Source organism: Panthera tigris, chromosome B3, assembly GCF_018350195.1.
Source record: "Panthera tigris isolate Pti1 chromosome B3, P.tigris_Pti1_mat1.1, whole genome shotgun sequence".
Taxonomy (NCBI): Eukaryota; Metazoa; Chordata; class Mammalia; order Carnivora; family Felidae; genus Panthera; species Panthera tigris.
The window spans coordinates 92,456,790-92,484,299 of record NC_056665.1 but is presented as its reverse complement, the minus strand read 5'-3'; the positions used below and the strand labels follow the sequence as shown (position 1 = coordinate 92,484,299).

Here is a 27,510-nt window from a genome sequence, read left to right as displayed (position 1 = left end):
ACATGAATAGACACTTCTCTAAAGAAGACATCCAGATGGCCAACCGACACATGAAAAAATGCTCAACATCACTCATAATCAGGGAACTACAAATCAAAACCACAATGAGATACCCCACCTTACACCTGTCAGAATGGCTAACATTAACAACTCAGGCAACAACAGTTGTTGGCGAGGATGTGGAGAAAGAGGATCTCTTTTGCATTGTTGGTGAGGATGCAAGCTGGTGCAGCCACTCTGGCAAACAGTATGGGGGTTCCTCAAAAAATTAAAAATAGAACTACCCTACGACCCAGAAATTGCACTACTAGGCATTTATCCATGGGATACAGGTGTGCTGTTTCGAGGGGACACATGCACCCCCATGTTTATAGCAGCACTATCAACAATAGCCAAAGTATGGAAAGAGCCCAAATGTCCATCGATGGATGGATGGATAAAGAAAATGTGGTATATTTATACAATGGAGTATTACTTGGCAATCAAAAAGAATGAAATCTTGCCATTTGCAACTATGTGGATGGAACTGGAGGGTATTATGCTAAGTGAAATTAGTCAGTCAGAGAAAGACAAAAATCATATGACTTCACTCATATGAGGACTTTAAGAGACAAAACAGATGAACATAAGGGAAGGGAAACATAATATAAAAACAGGGAGGGGGACAAAACAGAAGAGACTCATAAATATGGAGAACAAACTGAGGGTTACTGAAGGGGTTGTGGGAGGGGGGATGGGCTAAATGGGTAAGGGGCATTAAGGAATCTACTGAAATCATTGTTGCACTATATGCTAACTAATTTGGATGTAAATTAAAAAAAATTTAAATTAAAAAAAAATTAAGCTAAATACAATCTACAGTGGAGTGTAGGATTTTCTGCCCAAGCTACAAAGGACCCTAATAGTCTTACCAGTTAATCTGACAGCACAGTGCCCAACGTGGGGCTCGGATCCACAAACTACAAGATCATGACCTGAGCCGAAATCAAAAGCCGGACACCTAACCAACTGAGCCACCCAGGCACCCCACCAATTAAAGTAACTTTATCAACTCTCTGAGCAGATCGCATCCGATGGGATTTAGTCTCTTCCACCCTTCCACTTTTATTAAGGGCAACTATACTCCCCTCAAATTATATATAATTATATTATCTCTCAGATGATCCATTTAAAATATTTGCAAACATCTTTATTTATTTCAAACTTGCATTTTCCAAGGACAATAAATCTGGGACATTGTTATTCCACTATTGACCACTGTCATACAATACTATGATTATATTTTCCCCTATATATGTATATACATTGCCTTTGATCAGTGTCCCTTCAGGATTCAGTGGGCAATGAATACGTGGAGGGCCAGTCCACAGCAAAAGCTTTTATTCCAAATTCCTAGATGAAACTTTGATGATTTAGGTTGAACCAGTGGTTAGCTCCTCTTGCCCATTTTGGTGACAGTAGTGACAGCAAAATACTTTCTCCTTAAAGTGAGAGAAGAGCCAGAGTAATCTGCCTATTCCAGCATTTTTATGGAGGCAAAGGTTCCTACCAACACTCTCTCAGACCATCTTACCATGTATGTGAGGAAGAGTGAGAAGGGAGGAAAGGAAAGAGTAATGGCTGGAATTTCTCTCAGAAGGGTAACATCCAACCCTATTTGAACTTCCCATTCTTTCACAAGTAAGCATGTGTAAGACAGAAAGTCAGCCATTTTTCTGGTCTTTAATTCCCTTACCACAATGGATACCCACTTACTAGCAAAATGGACAAAAAATGTCTTTGGTTTTGAGTAGCACTCACTTTCCTTTGGAGGAGATTGAGATGATATATCCTTGGAAACAGGTGGTGGTAGCAGGATGGAACAAAATTTGATTCCTACAAGTGAGCATGGTATTTTGTTAAAGGGTTAAAATTAGCATAGCCTAAAATTGTTATTGTCTTATCATGTGGCACATGATCTTTGGCACTTTGATCATCTTTTTGTTTCTGAGCAGGAGAGTAACTACTTTTTGAAAAGAATGTTGGCTCTACCAGAGGGTCCTCCTTTGTTTATCTCTATGTGCAGATGGAGTGGCTTTCTCTTCAAGCATTTGTCCTTGTCAGACTCATCAACTTCCCTAAGAAAATGTCAATCTGGCCTCTGGGTTGAGGAGCTGTTAAAACATATGGCTTTGCATTTAACTGGAAAAACAGAATAGTTGCACTCCAGGTACTTGTCAGGGAATATAATCTTCAGCTCACTGCCATTCAACGCTAATCAGAAGCTCAGCTGGGAGAAACAGTATTTATTAAAGATTGTCTGAAGGACATGCAGTTTGCCCATTCACCTGGTTACTCTTAAATCTACTCATCTAAAAAAGACAGGCAGAAATTTCTGGAACACTGTCCGGTCCTCATGAGAATGCTTTCACTAAATTGTGCTGTGGCATTTTGCCATAATCTCATTCTGAATGATGACAGAAGGAACAGATCTTAGAAACCCACTGTGTTTACTATGAGGCTATTGTTAATGATTCTTCATGGCATTACACAGTTTTCTCTTTATGAGGGCCCATAGGAAAAATTTTTCTCTCATGTCGGTACCAGCCGCGGAAGTGTTCTACTTTGCAACTGGTTTGCCTATCAGCACATAAACACTGAATCATAACTGGTTGTGCTTCTGCCTTTGAGTAATTTGCTAGCAAGTATAAAGCAAAAGTTTTAACCCATTCCTGGAAAGCATGCAGGAGTTCCCAACATGTATTTTGAGGCCTAATTTCATGTCTGGCTTCATCTTATTTGACTTTCATCTAATTTACCCTTTGTTCTGGGTAGGATGGGGGAGGACTAAAACAAGTCTTCAAAGAAGACGTGTGGAGTCTAGAAGGTCAGTAGTTCCTGGAAGAACAAGAGGGACTCACTTCACTTATAGGGCAGAATGCTTTGGTCTACAGGTAAATCTATGCATAAATAACATTTCATAGAAATCCACGTCATATTATGTCTCAATGATGTGTCACTGTCTGTCTGGCACGCATTCTACCTCCAGTGGCCCACTTTTTGTTTCCTCTGGTCCTCTACTGAGGAAAAAAAGTCTTTTTGGAGAATTGAAAAGAGAAGCATCTGGCAATGGGGTGGGTGAGGAGAAAATGGAGTCTAGAGATAAGAAGATAGAATCCATAGGAATTACATTGCTTTCAGAGTCCCATTCAGGAATTGAATCTGAAGCTAACCATCCAGATAAAATACTGGCACTCAGCCACCAAGTGAATGTGTGCGCCAGGCCATTAGTCACACAGATGCCTCCTTCACAGCTTGTGTCAAAATCTGTCACTGATTTTGGCAGCCGCAGGTAAGTCATTCTTTCAAGGATATAACTGCATGCTATAGAAATGATGAACCTTAATTTTCATCAACTGTTAAAAGACTTTTTTTTTTCTGAAGTATCACTTAAAAGCAGTATTTTCCAAACCCTGATCTATGGAGTATGAGAAACATTTTCTGTCATCAGCCTGGGATGTAAGGGGAATATGATATTATGGGAATGCAAGGAGCTTTTCATGAAGCTAAGGTTATTCCACTTAAAAGCCTATGTTATCTTCTGAGATTAGGTACTTCCTGCTTTTGGATGTTCATATGTTCTTTCCTTTGTGACACAGTGATAGTAGATTTTTTTAAAAAATGCCTCCTGTTGTTAAATAATAACAACCTGAGAGAGTCTGTAGGACTGGCAAGTATGGTTGTTCAGGTTTTATACTGCATAAGACAGTAAAATTCCATGTGAATTACATGTTTGGTGGTTATCTAAATTCCACTAAAACTAAAAACCAACCGACTGAGAGGATGTGAGCTTTTCATGTACCAGATATACTCCCTTTTCCCACAGAAAATTTAGCTATTGTTTCCCACTAAACCTTGCCACTTCATAAATGATTCCTGTGAAAACATTGTGGAGATGAGAAGATAATTATCCACAGCTTTGTCAAACAATATGGAACAGATTAATATGCTTCACTGATGTGAAGAAGATGACAGCTGGAACCCTTTAAAAGACAGCTTCTGCAACTCAGGACCCTGAGGTTTCCAGTTGTTAAGAGCAACACCTTTCGCAGGTTGTTGATTTGTACTGAAGGGCACTTGCCGGTCCCTCACTTATTTAATATGCTGCAACAGAGTGAAAGACAGGAGGGTTTATATGCATTGTTTCCTGCCCTACTATGCTCTCAGGAAGCAAGTTTAAAATGATTTTCTACTAGGTTTCTAGTCTTCTTTTGATAAAGATGGGTATTGCAGATGGCCTCCATGCGCATGTGTGCTCGCATACAGTCCTTGCTGTATTCCAGATCCATGATGTACGACTGAAATAGAATGGGACCGCAGGTACGGTAGGGTGAGGACCATCTGTTATTAAGAACTAAGCACACTGGACACAAAGCCAGTGCTTCACCAATTTTAGAAAGTAGATTCTCAAGGTCATACAAATAACACCACTACATGTCACTGTGTGATTGTTACAAGGATGAGGAAACATGCTTTTTTTTTTTTTTATGTCATTGAAGTTTCTGTAGAGCTCTTAATCCTAACTCGATGCACTACACTGAAAAGCTGAATAAACACATCTCATCCAGCAAAGAGTTTTGCAAGGTTGAATGACTGCAGGTGATATTTTAAGCCAAAGGATTTTTCATTTCCTCTCTACTAGAAAAGCAAAAATATACCCAGTGTGGGTAAAATATGCTATAGAATTTGTCTTCCTTACAGAATGTAGTTTCCTTGTGGTAGTTCTATAAGAGATCATTTTCAGAATACAGTAAAAATTTTCTGGATGATTCCAATATTATTGGATTTGTGGATAACTTCCAATATGTAAGATTGAAACATTACCTTGTAGCAACTAAATTAGTTGAGAACATCACCTTAATAAGACATTTGGCTTTGGCTCACTCTTCTCCAAGGACGTCGCATGGTAAGATACTTCTTTACCCATGTGCATGAATTTCAAAACAATGTGGACATTTTATAAAGGTGCACATTATAATGATTTTGGACAAAAGAAGTTTTTAGATGTGAATGGAATGTAAGTCTAGTCTTATTTAAAATGTCAGTAAGGATCTCAATAGGTTTTTCTTTTCCTAAAAAAGAAATTAAGTTTTTGATAGTACTAAATACTCTTATTCTGGTAAAACGTTCAGGAATAGTAATAGAATAAATAAATATTGAAGTTAAATTCTCTTCATTTTCATAACAATACATGCACATCTTTTTCCATGTGCTCGCTCTCCTTCTCTTCTTCTACCTCTCTGCTTTAAATTCTCAACCACACACTACTCACTTCACTTTTTTCTCCTCTTGGAATACTTTTTTTTCCTTCCAGTCACTCAGATCTCTTTGACTATACAGTCTGTGTTCTTCCCCTGTGCAGTACTGATTGCAAGGGAGTTTGTTGCTAAGGTGAAATGTCTATTTCTGGAAACATTTGAGCCTAACTTTTAAGGAAATCTAAAAAAATGATGCAACCTGGAAGCAAAGAGAAACTGATTCCCTCATGAGAACCCTTCTAATATGATGACTTCACTTTCCATCAAGAAAAGTCTCATTCATGAACACATCCATAGAATCCATATAATTTCTGAACAAATGAGAAACATACTGGTAGCAAGAGAAGTAAAATTAAAATGAATTATAAACTTCTCCTCCTTCCAAGAATAGAAACAAGAGATTGTACTGTCATCTTTGGCAAATCTTTTACTAATTCTTTTTTATTATTTTTTACTTTGTAATATCAGTTGGATTAAATTTCCTCCTGAGCATTTTAGAATCTTAAAGACCAGTAAAATAGTCATACCAATTTTTTCAGTAGACTGAGAAATTGAAGTTTATATTTTATATTTTATTATATTATATTTATATATTTCATGAGGGATGCAGCCCAATCTTCTGTAATGTTTATTTCCTCATCTCACTTTTATGTTCATTATTTAATTCTTCTTTTGTTATTATTTATTTAGCAGACTCTCAAAAAACAATAGTCTGTTCTGAAAAACTTAAATGAGAGACTTTTAGAATTGACCAGTTCAAAATGAAAATAAAAAAGAAAACAATATCTCAACATGACAAATAAAATCACTTTAAAAATGACTACAGTACATTAAATGTAAACTACAATGGTAAACATTACTTTAGATCACAGCAAGTGAAATGTTTTCCTTTAAATAAGTTGCCAAAGGGCAAACTTAACACAGTCTGATCAATAATGCTGTTTTAAAATAAGAAAGCCTTGAAACAGGATTTATAGATGGGTAAATATGTTTTCTCCTCAGCACCTTTCATAACTATTAATTTTTCCCTCTCTTTTCAGCTCTGGTTGAGTAAAATAGCCAATAGCAAAACCATAATTTTTTTTTTCTTTAAAATTTGCTTACCTGGGTTAATATACTAACATCAATCAAGGTGATGCTCAGAAGGACATAAATAGCTATAAACTCTCCCACATGTTTACTCCTTACTGCTGCATAGAAAATGTGAGCTTCATTCTTCACTGTGTTTCAAAGAGTTATGACCTGGTTTATAAGGAATCTGATGATGAAGGTGTTTTTATATATCTTTACATGTTCTCTAGTTCCAATGCAATTAATCGCTATTCAGTATCACCCTATCCCAATAACTTTTGATATAGGATTCATAAACAACTAGAGTCCTTTAGGCCTTCTGTAGAATGGTCAATAACATGCAAAGATCAGTCAGTATCTTTTTGAAGTTCCCAGTCAAGATGGACAAAGAGATTAGAAGTGGGGCCAGAGATAGATCTTGATCTCATTGCAACCATTTAATCGCCCTCACATTCCCCAGACCTCATATTTTCTCCACACTACATCCCCACCTGTCATCTCCCTCCTCCATAAAATGCAAGTGACAAAGAATGAGAGTGCTCTGTTGTCTTAGCAGACTTTAAAGGATTGACATTGTAAAAACTGTTTTGCTAATGCAAAAACTGGGGCTTCCTGGAGAAACTTGCATCCTAAAAATGGCATCTACTGACGTAGTTAACTCATCTTGGAATTGAAATTATGTAGGAGTATTTTGTAAACTGTAAGGTGCATTTACTTTATAAAGTACTAGTTTACTTGACACTAGAATAATTTGATTAATAAATATTACATGTATCCATCAGCTGCTTATTTACTCATTAGCTTGGCTGGTTGGTTCAGTTTCAACACTGCATTAAAGTAACTTATGTGTGTTCTCCTTCCCACATTTCACTGAGGAGAGTAAGTGTTTTACAGTTTTGTGCTAATCTTTAATAGTACCACATTTTCTTCTCTTCTAAATGAACCTTGGGACTTTCAGGCATTGTCAATAGGAAGAGTGGTAGTCATTATCTATTGTTCAGAGGCATTATGTATTTCTAATGAATATTAAATGCAATGCTAATAATATAAGCCAAGAAAAAAGTTGGAAGCTCAAATCAAACCCAAACTAGGCACTTATTTAAAAAACTACTGATTTAAGGAACTTTTTCTTTTTCTGATTATAAAAGATAAAGATTCATAGCATAGGCAATAAGGATATATAAGGGAGGGAATTCCAATACGGTAAAGATGGGAGAGTCAAGATAAAATGGAAGATAAAGAGAGCAGATGAGTTTCTTCCTAAATCAGATCTTATACTAGAATTTGAATAAAGAATGGACTTATATAATAAATGAGAAAAACAGGTTAATTACAGAAATGGTAATATTTTGGCTTCATTTTGTAAGGAATTCATGTGATAGTTTTGTTGGATAATTATATCATTTTATACTTACAGATTATGTCTCTTTTCTGGGACATTTATCTTGAGATATCTGAGTTTATTTATCTTAAGAGAGAGAGAGAGAGAAAGCATGAGTGAGGCAAGGGCGAAGAGAGAGAATCCCAAGCAGCCTCCTTGCTGTCAACATAGAGCCTGACATGGGGCTCAAACTCAGGAACTGTGAAATCATGACCTGAGCCAAAGTTAGATGCTTAACTGAGTGAGCCACTCAGGCACTCCATAGATGATGTCTCTTAAAGAGTAAGCATGCATAGGGGCGCCTGGGCGGCTCAGTAGATTAAGTATCCAACTCTTTATTACTCTTGATTACTGTTGTATAGTTTACATTCTAGTGAAAGTGAAAGAGTATATATAAATAAACAAGCAAATATAAAAAATGTTGAGTGATGAGTATTACAAAGAAAATAAAGAAAGGGGATAGAAAGTGATGAGGTGTGGTTTTTTAAGAGAGGGGGTAGGAGGTCTTTTAAACAAAATCCTAGAAGAAGCTAGGGACTGAGCCAAGTGGCTATCTAAGGAAAAAGTGTAAATGAAGAATTAGAGGTAAAACCGGGATACAATGCTCGAGATAGCTATTAGGAAGACAGTGCTGAAGTTCTAAGTCACTAATTCACAGTTCTAAGACAAATTGCATTTGTTCAAAAGTATGTTTAGTAGCTTCTTTTCACGTGATCAAAACATCTGCAGTCCTGCAAGCTTGAAATGTATTTTTCATCGAAAAACATTCCTGGGGCACCTGTTTGGCTCAGTTGGTTAAGCATCTGACTTCAGTTCAGGTCATGATCTCACAGTTCGTGAGTTCAAGCCCCCCATTGGGCTCTGTCCTGATAGCTTGGAGCCTGAAGCCTGCTTTGGATTCTGTGTCTCCCTCTCTCTCTGCCCCTCCCCACTCGTGCTCTCTCTCTGTCTCTCAAAAAATAAATAAATGTTTAAAAAAATTTCTTATCCATCCTTCAGGCAATTTCAGGTTGACTTTCTAAAATGAACTAAAATTTAATTTTATCATGATTATATTAAGTATGCTAAACGTTGCAGCTCATTTAGATTTATGAAGAGAAAACCACATAATGAATTTTGATATGATTTCAGCTAAATTTGGAAGTCAATTTCTTAAAGAAATGAAAATGTTGCATTCCTTAGCAGGGATCACTAAGAGTCAGTCTGGTTTCTCCAAGAACAAGTGATGCCACACTAGCTCTATTTCCTTTTTTTGACAGAATTGCTAGGCCGGTAGATCAGAGGAAGGGTAGATACAAAGCTTATCTGGATTTTATTAAAGTAATTGAAAGTTTCTTGAAACTTCGGAAGAGATATGGACTTGGTGTTAGTACAGCTATGTTTCTTGGTAACTGATTGATAAGGTATATCCCAGGTTGCCACTTAACAGATAAATGCTGACTTGGAGAAAGTTTCTGGTAATGTGACTTAGGGAATCTGTCCTTGCTTTGTACATTTCAACAATTTTGCTAGTGATTTGAATGAACTAGATTCCAAGTCAAACTCAATATGTTAGAATGCTGTGACAGAGCAACAGAATGAGGTTTTCCAGGAATAAACATTAAAGTTTTATTAAGGGACCCCTTCCCACTCCCCTCCCCCCCGCCCCAAATTAGTGATGACAAGGACAAAATTCCGAAGACATGGCTTAGGAGAAGTATGTGTGGAAACTAAGATTTTAATTTAATGTGGGTAAACAGTTTAATGTGGTTGCCAAAATTGCCACCTTGGGCTGTGTCATTTGAAAGAATCGTGTCTGGAACAAGGGTGATTCATTCTTTGCTCTACTTTACATTAGCCAGACCATATGCCATTTTCAGTTTTAGGCACCAGATTATATTTAGGCATATATTAGGAGAAAAGAGACTGGGATAGTGAAGGAACTTAAAAGGATGCCATATGAGGAAATAAGAAAATACTTTGCCTATTAAAGAAAAGATGTGACATATATGAAGAGCGGCAAAGGACAAACAAATGGAAATCAGAATCAGATTTAAACTTAATGTGATTCTAACCTAAGGATAAACTGGTCCAACAAGTAACTGTATTAGTTTCCTTGGACTGCCATAACAAAGTAACACAAAACAGGTGGCTTAAACAAAGGAACTTTCTTGTCTCACAGTTCCGGAGGCTAGAAGTCTGAGATTGAGGAGTTGCCAGGGTTGGTTTCTGAGGACAAGATGGGAGAGTCTGTCCCATGTCTCTCTCATAGCCTGGTTTTCTGGCAATTTTTGTCATTCTTCGTTTTGGAGATCCGTCACTTCCATCTCTGTTTCATGTTCACATGGTGTTCTCCCTGTGTGTAGTTCTGTCTTCACACTTCCCCTTTTTAAATAAGGACACCATTCCTGGATTAGGGGCCTACCCTACGTCAGTATGACCTCATCTTAACTGACTACATCTGCAATGACCCTTTTCCGTATAAGGACTTATTCTGAGGTACGAGGCTAGAACATCAAGACATGAATTTTTAGAGAATACAATTCAACCCATCAGAGTGACAAGTAGCTGGATCTCCTCCTAGAAGTCAAGTCATGAGATTGTCTCAGGGACATTTTTTTATTCTTTAAACACCAAGATCAAAGAGATAAGAAAGGCTGTTTGAGAAATTCATACCTTGAAAAAATGTCTATTATTATGAAGAGGTGGTAAATATTTTAAAAAATCTATAGGATATCTCTTGTGGTACAAATCTCACAAATCCAACCTCTACTTAATCACTTGTTAGGCAAAACTAAATTCTCCATTATATCTCTCAATTGTTCTAATGCTGAATAGTTGTGGTGAATGAATCATCATAGATCACTATGATTATGGGGTTCATATCATATATGACTGTTCATTTTGGTCCCTCTAGTTGAGACTTTTTTTCTTGATAAGATTTCATTTTATTTGCTCCCAAACCTGCATATTCCTCACATGTCAATATAATTATATCATTTAACTAAATATTACCTAAACTCATAGTAAACATTTAAGCGAGGAAGAAGAAAGTTTTTATTTTTATGAAAATAAAGTTTACACTTTGGAAATACACCATGAAGGCAAATTTTATTTTAAAAAATATTGTCAAATTAGATGTAGGGAAACAACTGTAAAAGCCTGGAAAAATTGTCAAACTGTGAAAGGATGCACATTCATTGCCTCCCAAACGTCTTCTTTCCTCTTGAAAGAAGGTGAAGCTGGAAATTTTAGAAGATGAATTATGAGTGATTTATGCAAGAAAGATAATGGAAGATTACAATCAATAGAGACATTCAAAGAAAGGACTTTGGCATAGCATCAAAAGACAGGAGAGTAAGTCTACCCTTACACATTTTAAATTAGAATAAAATGTTTATAATGCATGCTGGCTGTTTTTTTAAAACTGGCATTCAGTTACTGAGGCAGGAGGGGAGAATGGATGTTGGATAAAGAACCAGCAAGGCTGTCATTGTTAGTACTTTCTTTTTGTGAATATCGAGCTTCTCAGCTTCAGTAGTTAGCAGCAAGAAGCACTGAATCATGAAGCATAAACTATGTATACAGCATTCTTATCTTGCTCGCCTAAAAACAAATGGCAGAACTCTAGCAAACTGTCTTTTGGTGCTTGCTTTTTGGAATGACAGGCCTGGGATCTGAGTCTTAATTACCTTTAGCATTTATGACGGCTTTTTACTGGATCAGATGTTTGACCAAACAAAGTGCATTTCAGTTGACAACTCCACTTCCTTTTAAAGGAAACAGAGTCCAGCTGAAACTGTTCAGTAAGTGAGGTGGGGTCCTGGTGTTCACTTTGGATGAGGCAGCACACTCCTTCCTTAGGTCAGCTCACTTTGACATTCCTGGGTTAGGGTATCACCGTTTGAAGTTACGCAGTGAGTTGGAATCAAACTGCCCTTCTTACTTTTATAAAATTGATCAAAAGAGCGGTAAGAATAATCACTACTTAGAATCCTGTTTAACAAATGCTTTCCATATATTGAATTTCTAAGGAGAATTTAGGCTATTTGTCTAGTGAAATTCATTTGCTATCAGGGTTTGTTACAACCATTCTGCAATCAATCAAATGCTCCTAATATAATGAATAAAATGATTAAATAGTAATGCTAACACTTATATGGTGCCTACTACTTCCAGGAACTGTTACTGTACTTTATTAACTCACTTAATCTTCCTTACCTAAGGAAGGTATGTACCATTATCATTCCTATTTTTTCAGATGATGGAATTGAGGCACAAAGAGATTAAATAACTTGCCCAAGATTATACAGCTGGCAAATAATGGAAGTGGGATTATCAGCATCACAATTTCATAGATTGTATCTCATGATGTGTGGAGCTAGAAAAAGTCTCACAATAAAGTTTGGTTAGAAATGACTATCACTTTTTTAAGAAATTGTATAAATCAAAATTACTGATTAGTTCCTTTTCAAACTCACTAAGCATCATTCACCATAGATAAGGAAGCATGTGAATATGCTTTAATTTCTATTAAATATTTCACTAATGATTAACAGATGGAGGATATGATTACAAATGGTCTGGGGGTTGTTTCAAGATAAGATTCTTGTTGCTGCCCCTTCACCCTCATTTCATATGCTTCTTTCCTCACACGTAGTTTTTACTGCAGTAATGAATCAAATGCAAATGATAGCAATGTATTTCAGTTGAGGAAGGTTGAAAGCCCCTGAAACTTATGTTCTATGTTATTTTTCTAAATACTCTTTTGATGATCATCTCTTTACCTATTGCTTGGTGGCATTTCTAATTAGAGAATTGTTTGGGAAGTTGCATTTTTAAATCTTTTAATCCATATGTATACAAGAGAACCCTCGTAAAAGCTGTCAATGATGAAGATTTATAAAATCTTGAATTCATGAATACTGCAGTTCTGATTGTCTATATAACAACCATCCTGCAAATAGTGATTTGAAACAACTTATTACTATTTATCATGGTTCTGTGGTTGACTGGGCTGAGATTTTGGCTTTTCTTGTGTGGCTGTATGCAGATAGCCCCTGAGACCTGAGTCATCTGCAAGCTCCACTGGGTGGACTGTTCAAGATGGTTTTTTTTCTTGTACATATCTAGGGTTCCCTGGCTTACCTCTTTTGAGCTCCCTGGCTTACCTCTTTTGACACTGTATCTCACCTTCCAGTCTCTCCACATGGTTTGGGCTTCTTGTTACATGATAGTACAAGGTGCTCACATTTCTAACATGGTGGCTGACTTTCAAGATACACAAAGTAGACTCTTCTAGGCCAATTCAAGTCTATACTGAAATGGGCATAGTATCACTCTACTGTAAGCTGTTGGTGAAAGTAGTTTATTTAGGGTCTGCTTAGATTTAAGGGGGTGGAGAAATAGTGTCCATATCTTAATGGAAGAATACCAAAGCCATCTTTTACAAGAGCATGTGGAATGAGAGCTATTATTATAGCCATCTTTAGGAAATATAATCTGCCTCAAGAACTATGGCACCTAATCAGACATGCTTTGCACATGATGTCAGGGAGAGAATAATACAGTTGAGATGTGCCTGCTAAACAGTTGCCTAGACTTCACTTATCAGCTAAGTGATTTGCTTAACATTCAAGATCATGGATCTTTGGGAGTCTAACAAGAGTGGTAAAAAGTTCTGGATTTCTCTTCTTTTTAATCCTTACTGCTCAGAGAAATCTAGGCAAAGGACCTAGAATGGATGTTTTTGGGAGTCCACCAAAAATGGCAAAAATTTCTAGTTGGTCGGCTTCCCTTATTATCTAATCCTTCCTTCTTAGAGGAAGCTCAACACAGGAGCCTAGGGTGTATGCTAGAGAGTCACTGTCTAGGCATGGAATCCAAATCAAACCTATAACATCCTAGTCAACCAAATTAAAGGAAAAACGGACAGAAACACAGGAAACCATGCAGGACAATAAGGACTAAAATTCGAGTGTAGGAGGGAAAGCCTAAAAAATTCTGAGTTGAAGGATTATGACCAATAATCTTATATTAAATTTCAGGATGTTACAATAGGCCCTATTCTGTGTAAGATCACAATTGGTTCAAGATGTTGGGTTCAGCTTGAGTGAGAAGGTGAGTTATTGGTAGTCCCAGTCAGGAGGAAAGGCCAGACAGGATACCAAGGAGGAATTGATGTCTTTAAAATATTGATTTTCTACCTTGAAACTTCTACAGCCATGGATGATTGATGTGTTAGAGGTCATAAGAAGATTCAAAACAACTATCAATAATTTTGTTAAGTAACTAAAATATAGTTATTCATTAGGATGTTTTTTATACATGGTGCTATATAATTTTGATAGGCTAAAGAGTAGGATTTAAAAGTACAAATCCATTTTATTGTTTATACATTCTTTAGTTTCTAGTAATCTGAATTTTCTAAGAACTAAGTTTTACATGTGAAGGTAATGTAAGTAATGTATACATTTGGGAATATCCTTGATTGCATTATTTTCTACTACTATTGCTTATTACAGCACCAATCTGCATTACTCAAAAGAATTGAACTTCGGTATAGCTGATTTAGTTCTGATGATCTTATCATCTTGACAAATGATGAAATCAGATGATTGTGTAGTCTGGCTGATTTTTACACAATTGTTGGTGAGACTAATCAGAAAAAATACAACTACAATTTAGGTTTTGAGTTTAAACCCAAGCCAAAGTCTCAAATTCCTACAGAGGAAGTGCTTTCTGAGCTTGCCTTGATAGGACTGGAATTGTTCTAGCCAGAGAAGTGTTGAATAATGATGAGTCTTTCTCAAACTCAGCTAATCTATTTTTAGGTAAAACATAGTGAGCAAGAATCAAATCAGGTCTTCTGGAAAAAGATGGCAATAGCAGTAAGTGGCTAGATGGTTTTAAAGAGTAGCACTTGCATTTGGATAGAAGTTTTTCCCCAGTCATGTGAATCATTAGTTAATATTTCATTTACTTAATTAGAAAATTGTGATTAAAGCTCTGGTTTCAAAACCTATGCACAAGAATCCAAATCCATCCTTTTTCCTACAAAACTTTTTTTGTAAGAAACAGCACAAAGTAATTAAAGATAAAATGAGTCACAAAATAATTACAGCATCTTACTTACCTTAGAGAAAAACAATAAAAGAACTGATTTAGGTATTGAGGCTATTAAGAGTGTGCATGCCAGAGAAATAAGCCCAATATAGGTAACTCAATTGTAAAAATCCTCAAAAATGTATGTGTGTGTGTGTGTGTGTGTGTGTGTGTGTGTGTGTTATGTAATAGTAGAATTCTATATATCATATATAATATAATAAACTTTAACATAATTTGTTTTTAAAAATAATATATAGATTTTATTGTGACTTTGAGAAGGTATTTGAAAGTATTACCCTGATGTCGCTTTTTTATTTATAATTGTTTTACTAATGAATATACAACTACACATGAGTACTCTTACTATTTTTAATTTTGTGTTTTTTTAATAGACTTTATTTTTTAGGCAGTTTTACAATTCGTGGTTTTTATGTAAAATTTCTCAATTTTACAAATGTTTGACTAAAAAGGCTATATTTAGGTCACCAGAGAAGTTCTTAAAAGTTTCTCAAGTTTTAAAACTTTTTATTTTATCTCCTTTACTTGGAATTTATATCCTGCCTATTTCTGAAAAGATTTGAAGTGGCTTATGAGATTAGGCATAATGCAAAATAAGGCAATTAGGGATAGAAGGAAAATATAGCATCCAAATATAGCAGAGGGGATGAGGTGAACAGACCCCTAGCATGAGGTGATTGGTAGAATTGGGGCACTGGCTTGGCTCTTTCCTGTCAGTCAAGACAAAGAGGAAAACTCACGTAGTATAGAATTTTAATTTCTGACTAGCAAAAGGATTTAGATATTAAGAGTTTTTTTTTTTTTTTAATCGAGCCTAAACTCAGATTGTGGGTTTTTTATGTTTATTTTTAAGAGAGAGAGACAGAGTGAGAATGGAAGACGGGCAGAGAGAGAGACACACACAGAATCTGAAACAGGCTCCAGGCTCTGAGCTGTCAGCACAAAGCCCAACACGGGGTTCAAATTTGTGAACCGTGGGATCATGACCTGGGCAGAAGTTGGATGCTTAACGGACTGAATCACCTAGCTGCCCCCATAAACTCAGATTATGTTTTGATAACTTCTTTAAGAGACAGCGTACAAGGTACAGAACAGTATTCTTGCTTCGTTTAAGACAAACACAGTCATCCTGTTCAAATATACTCCTAAAATACCATATGGTCATTTTGTGCTTTCTGAAGTTGTTTTATTTGAAAGGTAATACATGTGTATGGAAATAAAATTTAAAACTTTCCGAAGTGGCATAAAATGAAAAGTTGAAGTTTCTTTAGTATTTTTACTTTCTCTTGCCTCCCGTCCCTTCCTCAGAAGGAACAACTGCTGACACCCTATTTGAAGGTCCTGCAGTGCATGTCTCTGGAACTCTCAATGAAATGGCTACACTTTATTTCTTGGTCAAATCGAGCACATGGAAGGTATTGACAGACTTTCTACCAACATTTTCTCCTTACTCTCATATTTCTATTAGTCACATTATTATATGTTAATTCTCTTACTCAGTAAATTATACTTAAATTTCTATTTCGGCATCCACAGATTTGAGGCAGTATCTTTTGACTTGTCTGGAGCGGCAGGAAGAAATCAGTGCTCTTACACTTCCTTCCTTTTCTTTTCCATCTCTTCCCCACGCCCCTATCCCTCCCTCCCTCCTCCCCCCCAAGATTTGCCAGCTCTACCTCCTTTTCCATAGTCAGTGTTTAAATTATAAAAGTTGAAGACTGATGGTTGGAGGCCCAGATCTAGGTATTCAGAGGTATTAGGTTTGACCCACATGCTTGACCCACATGATGACTCTTTATTTCTAAAGGAAATCAAACTGATAGCTAATATGTGAAAATAGGGAAATTTCATATAAATATTCTCCTTTGTTTTTCTTTTCTAGAAAAATGGTATCGGACCCACATTTCTGTGTGGTTGTAATTGGTTGGAGCAGAGGAATAACTTCTTCCTTTTTTTTTTTTTATTAAAAAAAAATTTTTTTTTTTTAACATTTATTTATTTTTGAGACAGAGAGAGACAGAGCATGAATGGGGGAGGGTCAGAGAGAGGGAGACACAGAATCCAAAACAGGCTCCAGGCTCTGAGCTGTCAGCACAGAGCCCGACGCGGGGCTCGAACTCACGGACCACGAGATCGTGACCTGAGCCGAAGTTGGCCGCTCAACCGACTGAGCCACCCAGGCGCCCCATAACTTCTCCCTTTCGATGAGGCTGCTTATGCTCATTTCTTCCCAGTCATTTTGACACATTTACATTTACTTTATGCCCCCCACCCCCATAAGCATCTGAGTTTGTGTGTGGCCCTTAGTTTGTAGTATTTAGTTTTATTATATTGTTTTCATTAAATGATCCATGCTTTGTTTATGGAATGATTCTGTTCTATGTTCTGAGATATTTCCTTAACTTTATCTTTTAGCTTTTTATTCGTTTTTTTGGAAAAAAAATATTTCACCAATCATTTTAACACTTTATGAACACTTTATTTTCTTTTTTTAAAATGTTTATTTTATTTTTGAGAGAGCATGCTGGAGAGGAGCAGAAAGAGAGGAGCACAGAGGATCTGAAGCAGTGATCCGATCCGATCTGTCACGCTGACAGCAGTGAGCCCTTGATCTCATGAACCATGGGATCATGACCTGAACTGAAGTCAGACGCTCAACTGACTGAACTAGCCAGGCATCCCTGTTATTTTCTGAATGCAATTTATTATTGCAGGTTATTCTTATTTGCTGGATATAATGAACATAATAAAAAATCCTCTGATTAGACAGTTTTTCCATGTGATCTTTAAATTTCCTGTTTCCACTCAAGTCAGTTGTTTCATTCATTTTCATTGATTGTTCTTGTACTAATTGGTTATTTTTGGTTGTTTGTTCATGTTTGTGAATGTACGAGTATGACTGGATTGACATCTCTAGTCTTTGTCTCTTCTTGTTAGCTCCTTCTCAGAGGCCTCATTGGCCCCTTCTTCCTCTGTTGCTTCGCAAGTACATAGTGTTCTGCAGGGTCCAGCTCTCTCCTCATCTGCACACATTTCTCAGGTGATCTCATGCATTTTCATGGCTTTAAATAGCAAATAGGGCAGTGTCACTCTGTTGCTTAAATCCTCCAGTAGTTTTGCATTACTTTTAGAATAAACCTAACTCTTCTCTGACTTAACGAGCCCTCCATTATCTGGCCCTCGCTTCGCTTTTGATCTCACTTATCCTTCTCTTTCCCTTATCCAGTATGTTCCAGGCACGATAGCCGTCTACCTGTTACTCAAGCATACCTGTCTGATTCCTATTGTCGGGCTTTGTAATCTGTTACCTCTACGTAGAGTGTGATTCTTTTGTTCACCTAGTGGTTTTCAGGCCTCAGCTTTGGTGTCAAAACTTTTGGTGCCTCTCTTTTCAAAGAGGTTATTTCTAAATACTCATCCGAGATGACTTCCAAGTCCCTTGCACTGGCATAGTAATTCACTATGTGGCACCAATGACTCTGACATTTTCCCTGTTCATTTATAAGCGTATTTATATCTTTCACACCTGAATAAAAGCTCTGTGAGAGCAGGACCTGGTACAAATTATCCTCTATGTATCCACAGTCCTTAGAAGAAGTTTTGAATTTATGGTAGGTATTCCATGGATAATTAGTTTGCCCTCCAGTTTTCAATACATTTGTATATTTCTTCTGTATTGTGCACTGTTGTTATAATAAGGTTGGGCAATAGGAAGACAAATAAATCTGATTGCTCAGAATGCTATCCTGAACCAGAGGAGCCATTAAGTGATCTTTGAAATGTTTTTAAAAAGTGAGCAAATAGTGACTTTAGAAGAAAAATTTTTCTTTAAGAGATTGTTTTTCATTATCACATAATATTTTCTGCAAATCATGAGCCTACTTTTTTGGCTCCTTAGTAGTGTGGAAGATAAATGACAGTATAGGTAACTTTGAAGGTTAAGTCTACAGTGCAATTTTTCATTCACAGGCAAAAGTTCAGGTAAGATAACTTTAAAAAGATGTGCAAAAATGTTTATTTTTCTGGGTAATAAGGAAAAATTTTTACTCTCAGATTCTCCAAAGTGATTTTATGAAAGTTATCTCTGGTAATTAAATCTAATTTTATTTTCTCAGATTTCTCTTCAGTAAAGTATGAAAATCAGCAAGGAAACAACTTTTTACCCAAACTTCCCAATGGGATTTTGAATTCATCCAATTTGCATGGTATTTGATGTTTTTCCTTGAACTCATTTTGAAAGCTCTTATATTTTAGGAGTTTCATTAAGTCAAGTGAAGGGAATTTTTTTTTAGCATTAATTTGCTGTATACATAACTGACTTTGATGATGAACACTTCAAGTACATTATACTGAGCAATGATTCTGAGAGTTATTCTTTAAAGTTTTATATTCAAGAAGCATATCTATTCAGTTTCTTCTTGGTGTTTCAAATATTGAGCAAATCTCTCTTTCAATTCTTCAATTCAATGAAGGGTATTTTTCTTTAAAAACCATGGAAATTCAGTATAAAAATAGAGTAGAATTTTATTGTTGGCATTAAAGTCTATATTTAAAAAGACAAAAAAATAGTACTTATGTTGATTTTCAGATAATTAACTGAAAGCAAGTTTGATGTGTTCTTTGAGAAGGTTTTTGAAAGTCAGTAAGTTTTCTCTGGGGTATAATCTAAGAACTAATTTTTAATTTGATTGTTTTCATATATAGGATTTATTCATTTGTCTAAAATTTTGGTTTTGTAACAGAGTTGGAATTTTAAAGTGAACAATTCATTCTATACTGTTCTTCCCCATCATTAATTGAGCTCATTTTCTTCAGTTTTGACCCATTCTTCAAAGAACTTAGTTTATTGGAGATCTCCAAGGCTTGAGAAAATGATGTTCCTTTCATATAGATATAGATACAGATATAGATATATAATGTCTCTTTTAGCTTGTTTTCTTGCATACTTTCCTTTTCTTGTACATGGTATATAATTTTATTTTTTACTTTAATTTTTTTTGTCTGTACTTCTGTTCCCATTGATGTTTTGCTTTCTGATAGATGTCATGGGCAAGAGGGTAGTTCTTTTCTCTTCAGTACCCTTTTATTTAAACAGGAAAGTACTGGCACTCTAGCAGAGAGTAAACAGGAAAGTCATCTCCCCAAGAAAGAAGACAATTATTTCATACTATGGTAATCCTTCTTTTTCTATGTTAACTTTCTCCCCAAATCCAGCAAATTTGTTTTACTTTAAAAGGTATTGGTTACCTGTTCCTTAGATTATGTATTAGACTCAAGACTTTTGCTTTTGAGTCCTTGCTGTTCTCTCTGTGTTGCAGATGAGCCAATGTGATATTCTACAGCTTTTGGGCAGAAGCTTTAAGAGATGGCACAGGTTTTTGGAAAGCTTCTCTTGCTCTTACCCTCTGTAGTAAAAGTGGCATATCTTAAAGAGGGTATAGGAATGAGGAGACCTACTTAGCAGTGACATAGCTGATTACAACTTGCATGCAATGTGGATGAAAAAGAAATATTGTTGTAAATCACTGAGATTTGGGGGTTTTGTCTGCTACTTCAGCAAAGCTAATACATCACTCATGTTTAGACCTGAACCTTTGAAAATATTTGGACAAAGGAGGATATACTCAGAACTCTAAGTCATATATTGTTGATGACAGATCCCCAGTTATCATGCAAGTTTCTTAACTGGTGCCTTTGAATAACTGAATAAGAAGGAAAAAGCTGAAAAAGGATACCCCTGAAAATAATTCATCACCTTATATTTTTCTGATGTGACTGTAAATAATTTACATTGTATATGGTGATTTTACATTCTTCATTGTAAGGGATAATTATGAATTTTTTCTTGATTAGGTAAGTTCTAATTTTATTTTTAAAATTTGTTTTAAAGTAAAAATTTGTTTTTATTGAGACCATTTTCACTTTTTGTTTTTCTAGTCCAGAACTAAAACTACCCAACAATATAGTAAATTTTGATCCCAGTTTATGAGAGTGAAAATTCAAGCACAATTAGAATGTCAAAGCAATATGAAGATAAAATTTCCCCAGGTTTTCTAAAAAATTAATTTTGGGATTGTTTACAAATATTTACAATCTCAGGGTTGTATAAATCTTTATTATAAGAGGAAAACATTATAATATTTATGTTTTTGTAAGACAAATTTTAAATAAGAATTTTTTCTTCTAATTTTCATAAATTTAGTTTTAAACCATAACAATAACATTTTCAAAGTTCTATTTTTCCTCTTTTGTTTATCTAAATATTAGTCCATTGACCTTAGGTGAAATATTTGTGACCCAGTTTAATCTTTTTTTTTTTTTAAAGTGTTTTTTTTTTCTTAATTTTTTTTTTAACGTTTATTTATTTTTGAGACAGAGAGAGACAGAGCATGAATGGGAGAGGATCAGAGAGAGAGGGAGACACAGAATCTGAAACAGGCTCCAGGCTCTGAGCTGTGAGCACAGAGCCCGATGTGGGGCTCGAACTCATGGACCGCGAGATCATGCCTTGAGCCGAAGTCGGCCGCTTAACCGACTGAGCCACCCAGGCGCCCCAATCTTTTTTTTTTATGTTTATTTATTTTTGAGAGAGAGACAGAGCATGAGCGGGGGAGGGGCAGAGAGAGAGGGAGACACAGAATCCCAAGCAGGCTCCAGGGTTCAAGCTGTCAGCACAGAGCCCGATTTGGGGCTCAAACTCACAGACAGGGAGATCATGACCTGAGCCGAAGTCGGACGCTCAACTGACTGAGCCACCCAGGTCCCCCGACCAGGTTTAATCTTAAATAAAATATATTTTGTTTTCTCTTTGAAAATATATATATTTCAGTAAAGTTATAGATAAAGTGAATTTATGATGGTTTGCTGCCAATAGCAAGGAATTGGATATTTGGGTTTTAATAGAAATAAGAATGAAATTTAAACTAGTAGCAGTATCTTTTTTGCCAATAGATTGTCAGAAAACATATCAAATATATAACCAACTTTAAAAAATGTTACTATGAGCTTCTATACACTTACCACCAAAATTCTTTCATCAGTACTTTACTAATACTTTGTCATGCATCTATTCATGTATATATCACTGTAAATATCAGCCAATCTGTCTTACTTTATGGGTAATTTTTAAAAATATTTGTTTTTTGGAAAGCACAAGTGGGTGAGGGGCAGACACATAGGGACAGAAGGGATGGGGGATCCAAAATGGGCTCTGTGCTGACAGGCTGACAACAGTGAGCCCTATGTGGGGCTCAAACTCATGAACTGTGAAATCATGACCTGAGCCAAAGTCTGATACTCAACTGATAGAGCCACCCAAGTGTCCCTTTTGGGTATATTTTAAAGTAAATTACAGGCACCAGTACACTTCTTCCCAAATATTTCATGTATATTATGGAAGAGTTCACTATTTGTTTATAGTCTTTCTTTTGATGAAAAGTTTTCATAAAATATAATCCACAAGTCTTAACTGAACAATAGAAAAGTTATAATAAATGTATATATCTGTGTAACTCAAAGCTCTAATAAAATGTGTACCATTTCCTTTGCCCCATTAAGAGCCCTTCTGTTCCTTCTCAGTGAATCTCCATCTCACTGCCTAGAGAGTTAACAATTGCTCTGTTTGTTTTTTCCCATTAGAATAATGTTTTGCCTGTTCTAGAACGTGGGATAAATGAAGTCATACAGTGTATATACTCTTTTGTGTAATGCTTCATTCACAGTGTTATGTTCTGAGAATCACCCATGAGAGATTGCTTCTTTTCATTGTTGGTTAGTATTCCATTGTATGAATATATAGCAGTTTTGCTCATTCTTTTTCATATTGATGAGATGGATATCTTCACTGTTTCTATTTTGGTATATAATGCATTATGAGTATTTTTGTGTATAGTTTCTTTTATAGATACGTGTTTTTAACATTTTTTATTAGGTAAATACTTAGGATTGAAATTGCTGGCTATCTTCACTTTTGAAGTAAAGAAATATCTTCACTTTTATTAGAAATTGCTAGACCTTTTCCCAAAGTGCTGGGATCGTTTTACATTCCCACCAACAATGTATAAAAATTCCGGTTACTGCACATCCTCACTACCATTTGGTGTTATCAGTCTTCAGTTAAATTTTAGTCATTCTGGTATGTTATTTAGTAACATATTGTTGTAGTTTTAATTTGAATTTACCTAATTATTAATGATGTTGAACATCGTTCCATGTGCTTATTGTCCATTTGCATATCTTTTGTGGAGTATCTGTTTAAATCATTGCCCATATTTAATTTTTTCTTGAACTATTTCAGTCCCGATTTTATTGCCTGACTTCAAATGTATGTGTTTTATCCCTTAATATAAAAAGAAATTTGGCTTACTAGTTTTAAGGTTATGGGACGTATCTGTGGAACTTCTCATGATTTTGGAAAGCCTCCAAGTTCCACATATAGTTATCAAAACTGTTGCACTATCCTTTTGACCATGGTGGTAATTTGGATACAAATTTTCCACAACTTCACTTTTGGAGACAGGTTTTTAGACCTTTGCAAAGGCTTATTTTAATTAGAAAAGATATAATTATGTGTTCCATAAGAAAGAGAAAAACATCTATAATCAGAAAAATGAGCTATTGCTGAATCTAAAAAGAAGGCACTTATACCAGTAAGTCTTCTTGTACCAGTATTTTTTTCTTATACCGATGTATGTTGATGTCCACAAGTTTTTCGAGTAGAATGCCAGTAGAAGACTTCTGTAGTTAGTAGAGATGTTCTTTTCCTTAAAGAAACTGCTTGTGCTACTTCAAAATGTAACATGGGCACTTTTTCTCTTCCTCCTCTTTCTTCCTTTTCTAAAAGTGGTGATGGTGATGATGATAAGGATGATGATAGAAACTATGAATTATTGCTTGCTCACTATGTGTTACACAACATGCTTAAAAACAATATTTTCTTGTATTATATGAGATAAAAAATTAGTTTGCCCTGATTTTATAAATGAAGTATCTAAAGCAAGGGCAACTAGTTATTTGTCTGAAGTCGTGGGGCTGATAAGTGATGGAATTGGAACCCGTATTTAACGTTTTCTGCCTCTTATTAACTGTGATGTGCTAGTTTGGAGATGACAGACTCATGAATTTGGAACATGAAACGTGATTGGTTGTACTATTATACATGTATAAGTCACTTTGTGGTATCAGGAGTGTTCTATAGGACATTCTGTAGGAGTATTCTTGTTTGGTTTGTCTTTTATAGGCACCAGAATCTTAACTCCATTGTGAATTGCAGTCTACCTAGTCCAGAGAGGTAGCTGTAATGATATCTAGAAGAATTCTTGAGTTCAAAGACTTATAAACTAGCAGATAGATTACCTAAGATTGAGTACACTATACAGCATGTGGAAGATAGACTAGTACAGAGCACCTACTGTGTGCTTGGCATTCTGTTAGACAAAGCTGAATAAGTTATGTATCCTTGCCAAGAAGAGCTTATAGTCTAATAAGGATTACTAAAATGTACATAGAGAATTTATTATATGGTTAAGTACTAGGATAGAGACATGCAATCGACTATATATCCTATACCCATGGTGTTTCAGATAGCATCCTTTAGTCTCTGCTTGATAAGACTTGGGCAAAATTCGTGGTTAGATTTCAGTGGGAAATGTTTGCTGATTTTTTTAAAAAAACTTTTTAATGTTTATTTATTTTTGAGAGAGAGAGACAGAGACAGACCATGAGTGGGGGAGGGGCAGAGAGAGAGGGAGACACCGAATCTGAAGCAGGCTCCACGCTCTGAGCCGGCAGCACAGAGCCTGATGTGGGGCTCCAACCCTCCAACCAAGAGATCTTGTCCTGAGCCAAAGTTGGACGCCCGATGGACTGTGCCACCCAGGCGCCCAAATGTTGACTGATTTTAATTTTGCATTTTATGCTCTTCTTGCATAACTTTGTTCAGTACTATAATTGGCTAATTACTAATTTCAGAAACTTCTCTTTTCTAACCACTGCAAAATTCAGAATTTTTAAAATGCTGAATCTTAAAAGCTAAAACTGTCTCTTAAGAGAAAGAGAACAAAATCCTGATTTTATTTCTTTACAGACTTCCAGACCCTATCTTTACTGAGGGTGGGTTGTTCTGTTTGCTCAAACTGCTGAGAAATTTATATCCTTACATGAACAGAGACTAAGGCAGAGAGTGATGTTGGAAAGTAAGGGGCATAGAGAATATGAAATACTTGGATATGTTACTGGATTTCATTGGGATAAATGGGAATAAATCATCCCTTTGTATCTGAAAATTGGAAACTAACAATCTTTATGTTGCCAGTCATTTATTTGGGATGCTTGGGAATTTACTATCATAGAATAATTTAAAGAGATAGAAAATCCAAGGATGGTGGGGTTGAATGCTTATATTTTGAGCATTGGGTAACTTAACAGCATGAAAAAGACAGACTTAGGTTACAAACTATCTGGCTCTGAGAAACAAAAGGAAACACATTATATAATTATGTCACAGGAATTCCCTTCTGCCTGCAGTTGATGCTTGGAGACAGCTGAAAAGAAATTACAGAAATTGATGTTTAAGAAGTACATTTTGCATCATGTTTTAGCAATATAGGTATGTATGGTGTGTGTGTATAAACAGAAACAAAAGTTTCCAGAAACAATACTGACCTTTATAATGTTTCATTTGCTGTGATATCTCCTATTCTGCTCTATTCTATTCTATTCTATTCTATTCTATTCTATTCTATTCTATTCTATTCTATTCTATTCTATTCCATCCCATCCCATCCCATCCCATCCCATCCCATCCCATCCCATCCCATCCCATCTCACCCCATCCTATTTCATTCTTTTTTTTTTAATTTTGACATTTATTGTCAAATTGGTTTCCATACAACACCCAGTGCTAATCCCAGCAGGTGCCTTCCTCAATGCCCATCACCTACTTTCCTCTCCCTCCCACCCCCCATCAACCCTCAGTTTATTCTCAGTTTTGAAGAGTCTCTTATGGTTTGGCTCCCTCCCTCTCTAACCTTTTTTTTCCCTTCCCCTCCCCCATGGTCTTCTGTTAAGTTTCATCCTATTTCATTCTATTCTTATATTAAGGGAAGACTGTCTTTACAGTTGTTCATATAGTTATTAGATCATTTAGGGGAGACAATTATCAAAAATTTGGAAAAACATATGTTTGAAAGCAAACGTAAGGGGTTTAATGTACTAGATAAGCAGACTAGTATTCTCTTTCAGTCTCTTTCTAAAAAAGCCACTCTTCATCCACTCCCATCATCCCTCTTTCCTGCCTTTGTACTCCTATTTATACCACATAACTGCCTATCCCTGGCCACATCTGATTACACCATGGGTAAATATCTGGCTCCAAAGAAATCAATCTGTAGTCTGACTTGTACCAACCAGATGCCTGGATTCTTTAGATTTTTCTAGGATTCTGATAGATCTCTATCTCTTCATTTATTCATTTTTAGAATCAATTTCAGGTTTCACTTCCTTGTATTCAAACATGGCTTGACAGAAGTGCAGGCATTTCACTTATTGTCATTTAAACATCATCCCTCCAGAGATGTAACACGCTATCTTGCAGTCTATATTATTACTTGTTGACTAGTCAGTATGCTATGGCTATGCCAATACTCTTTGTGACATTGGCCAATAAGTTTGATTCAAAATTAAATTTAAGTAAATTTTTATTTTTCTAGGTGCTTCATCACCTCTTCAGACAGACAAAATTATCTTCAGACAGTTAAGTAATAAATAAATATTTTCTCAGACTACTTTTGCTGGCTAAGGAGTCAATAGGTCTTATTGAATGGTTGACAGGCTATAGGCTCTCTTTCTTTAGACTGTCTTTTCTTTTCATCTTCTATTTCTTTGATTCATTACATAGACCTCACGCTTTCAACTTAGGCACTTTTCCCTTAGAGTTGTTAGATGAAGACTTTGATGTCCTGATATATCAGGACATTGGAAAGGATTTAGCCATGGAAAGGATTCCTAGCCTGCCTTTTTTTCTCTTCAGGAAGCATGAATTTCAGGCTGGCTCACAATCTTAAAGTTTCTTTAATATTTGGAAAAGTGACTTATTTTGAAAATTGAGTGATATTAAGTATCTCAAGTAACTATAAAGCATTTCAAAAATCATGTATTTTCAACTTAACATTAATTTTTTGGTTTCTAAGGCCACAGAACTCTTCCATTATGGTCTGAAGCCAAATATTTAGACACACTGCAAAAGAATCCCATTATGAACCTCTCATTCAATTAGCTGTTTTCAAAGGGCAGAGAACAGGAATTTAGTCTCCTTTGTGAGAAGAGTAGATAAGAGTTTTATTTGCTAAGTGGTTTTTGAGAGAGAATTTTGAGTAATTTTTGACAATGAGTTTTATATTGAATATATTCTCTGTATTAAAATTTCTGAGCTACAGTTTCATTTCCCTTCTTATTTTAAAATAAACAAGAGTTGAGTAAGTATACTAATTAGTTTGGAAGACATCTTTATTTTCATAAAAGTATTAGAACTAGTGATTTTATTTTAGAGAGAGTTCATATGTTTTTGTCGAACATTTCATTTGGGGAATTAAATTAATGTACTATTTTTGATAGTATTTTGTACTCAGAGTTTTCTCTTTCCCCCAACCCTCCCATTCC

At 35.7% G+C, this 27,510-nt stretch overlaps 1 pseudogene; it reads left to right on the top strand.

Moving 5' to 3' along the window:
- The first annotated feature begins 3,128 nt into the window (after window positions 1–3,128).
- LOC102973000 overlaps window positions 3,129–27,510 on the top strand; it is a 75,270-nt pseudogene continuing 50,888 nt past the window's right edge.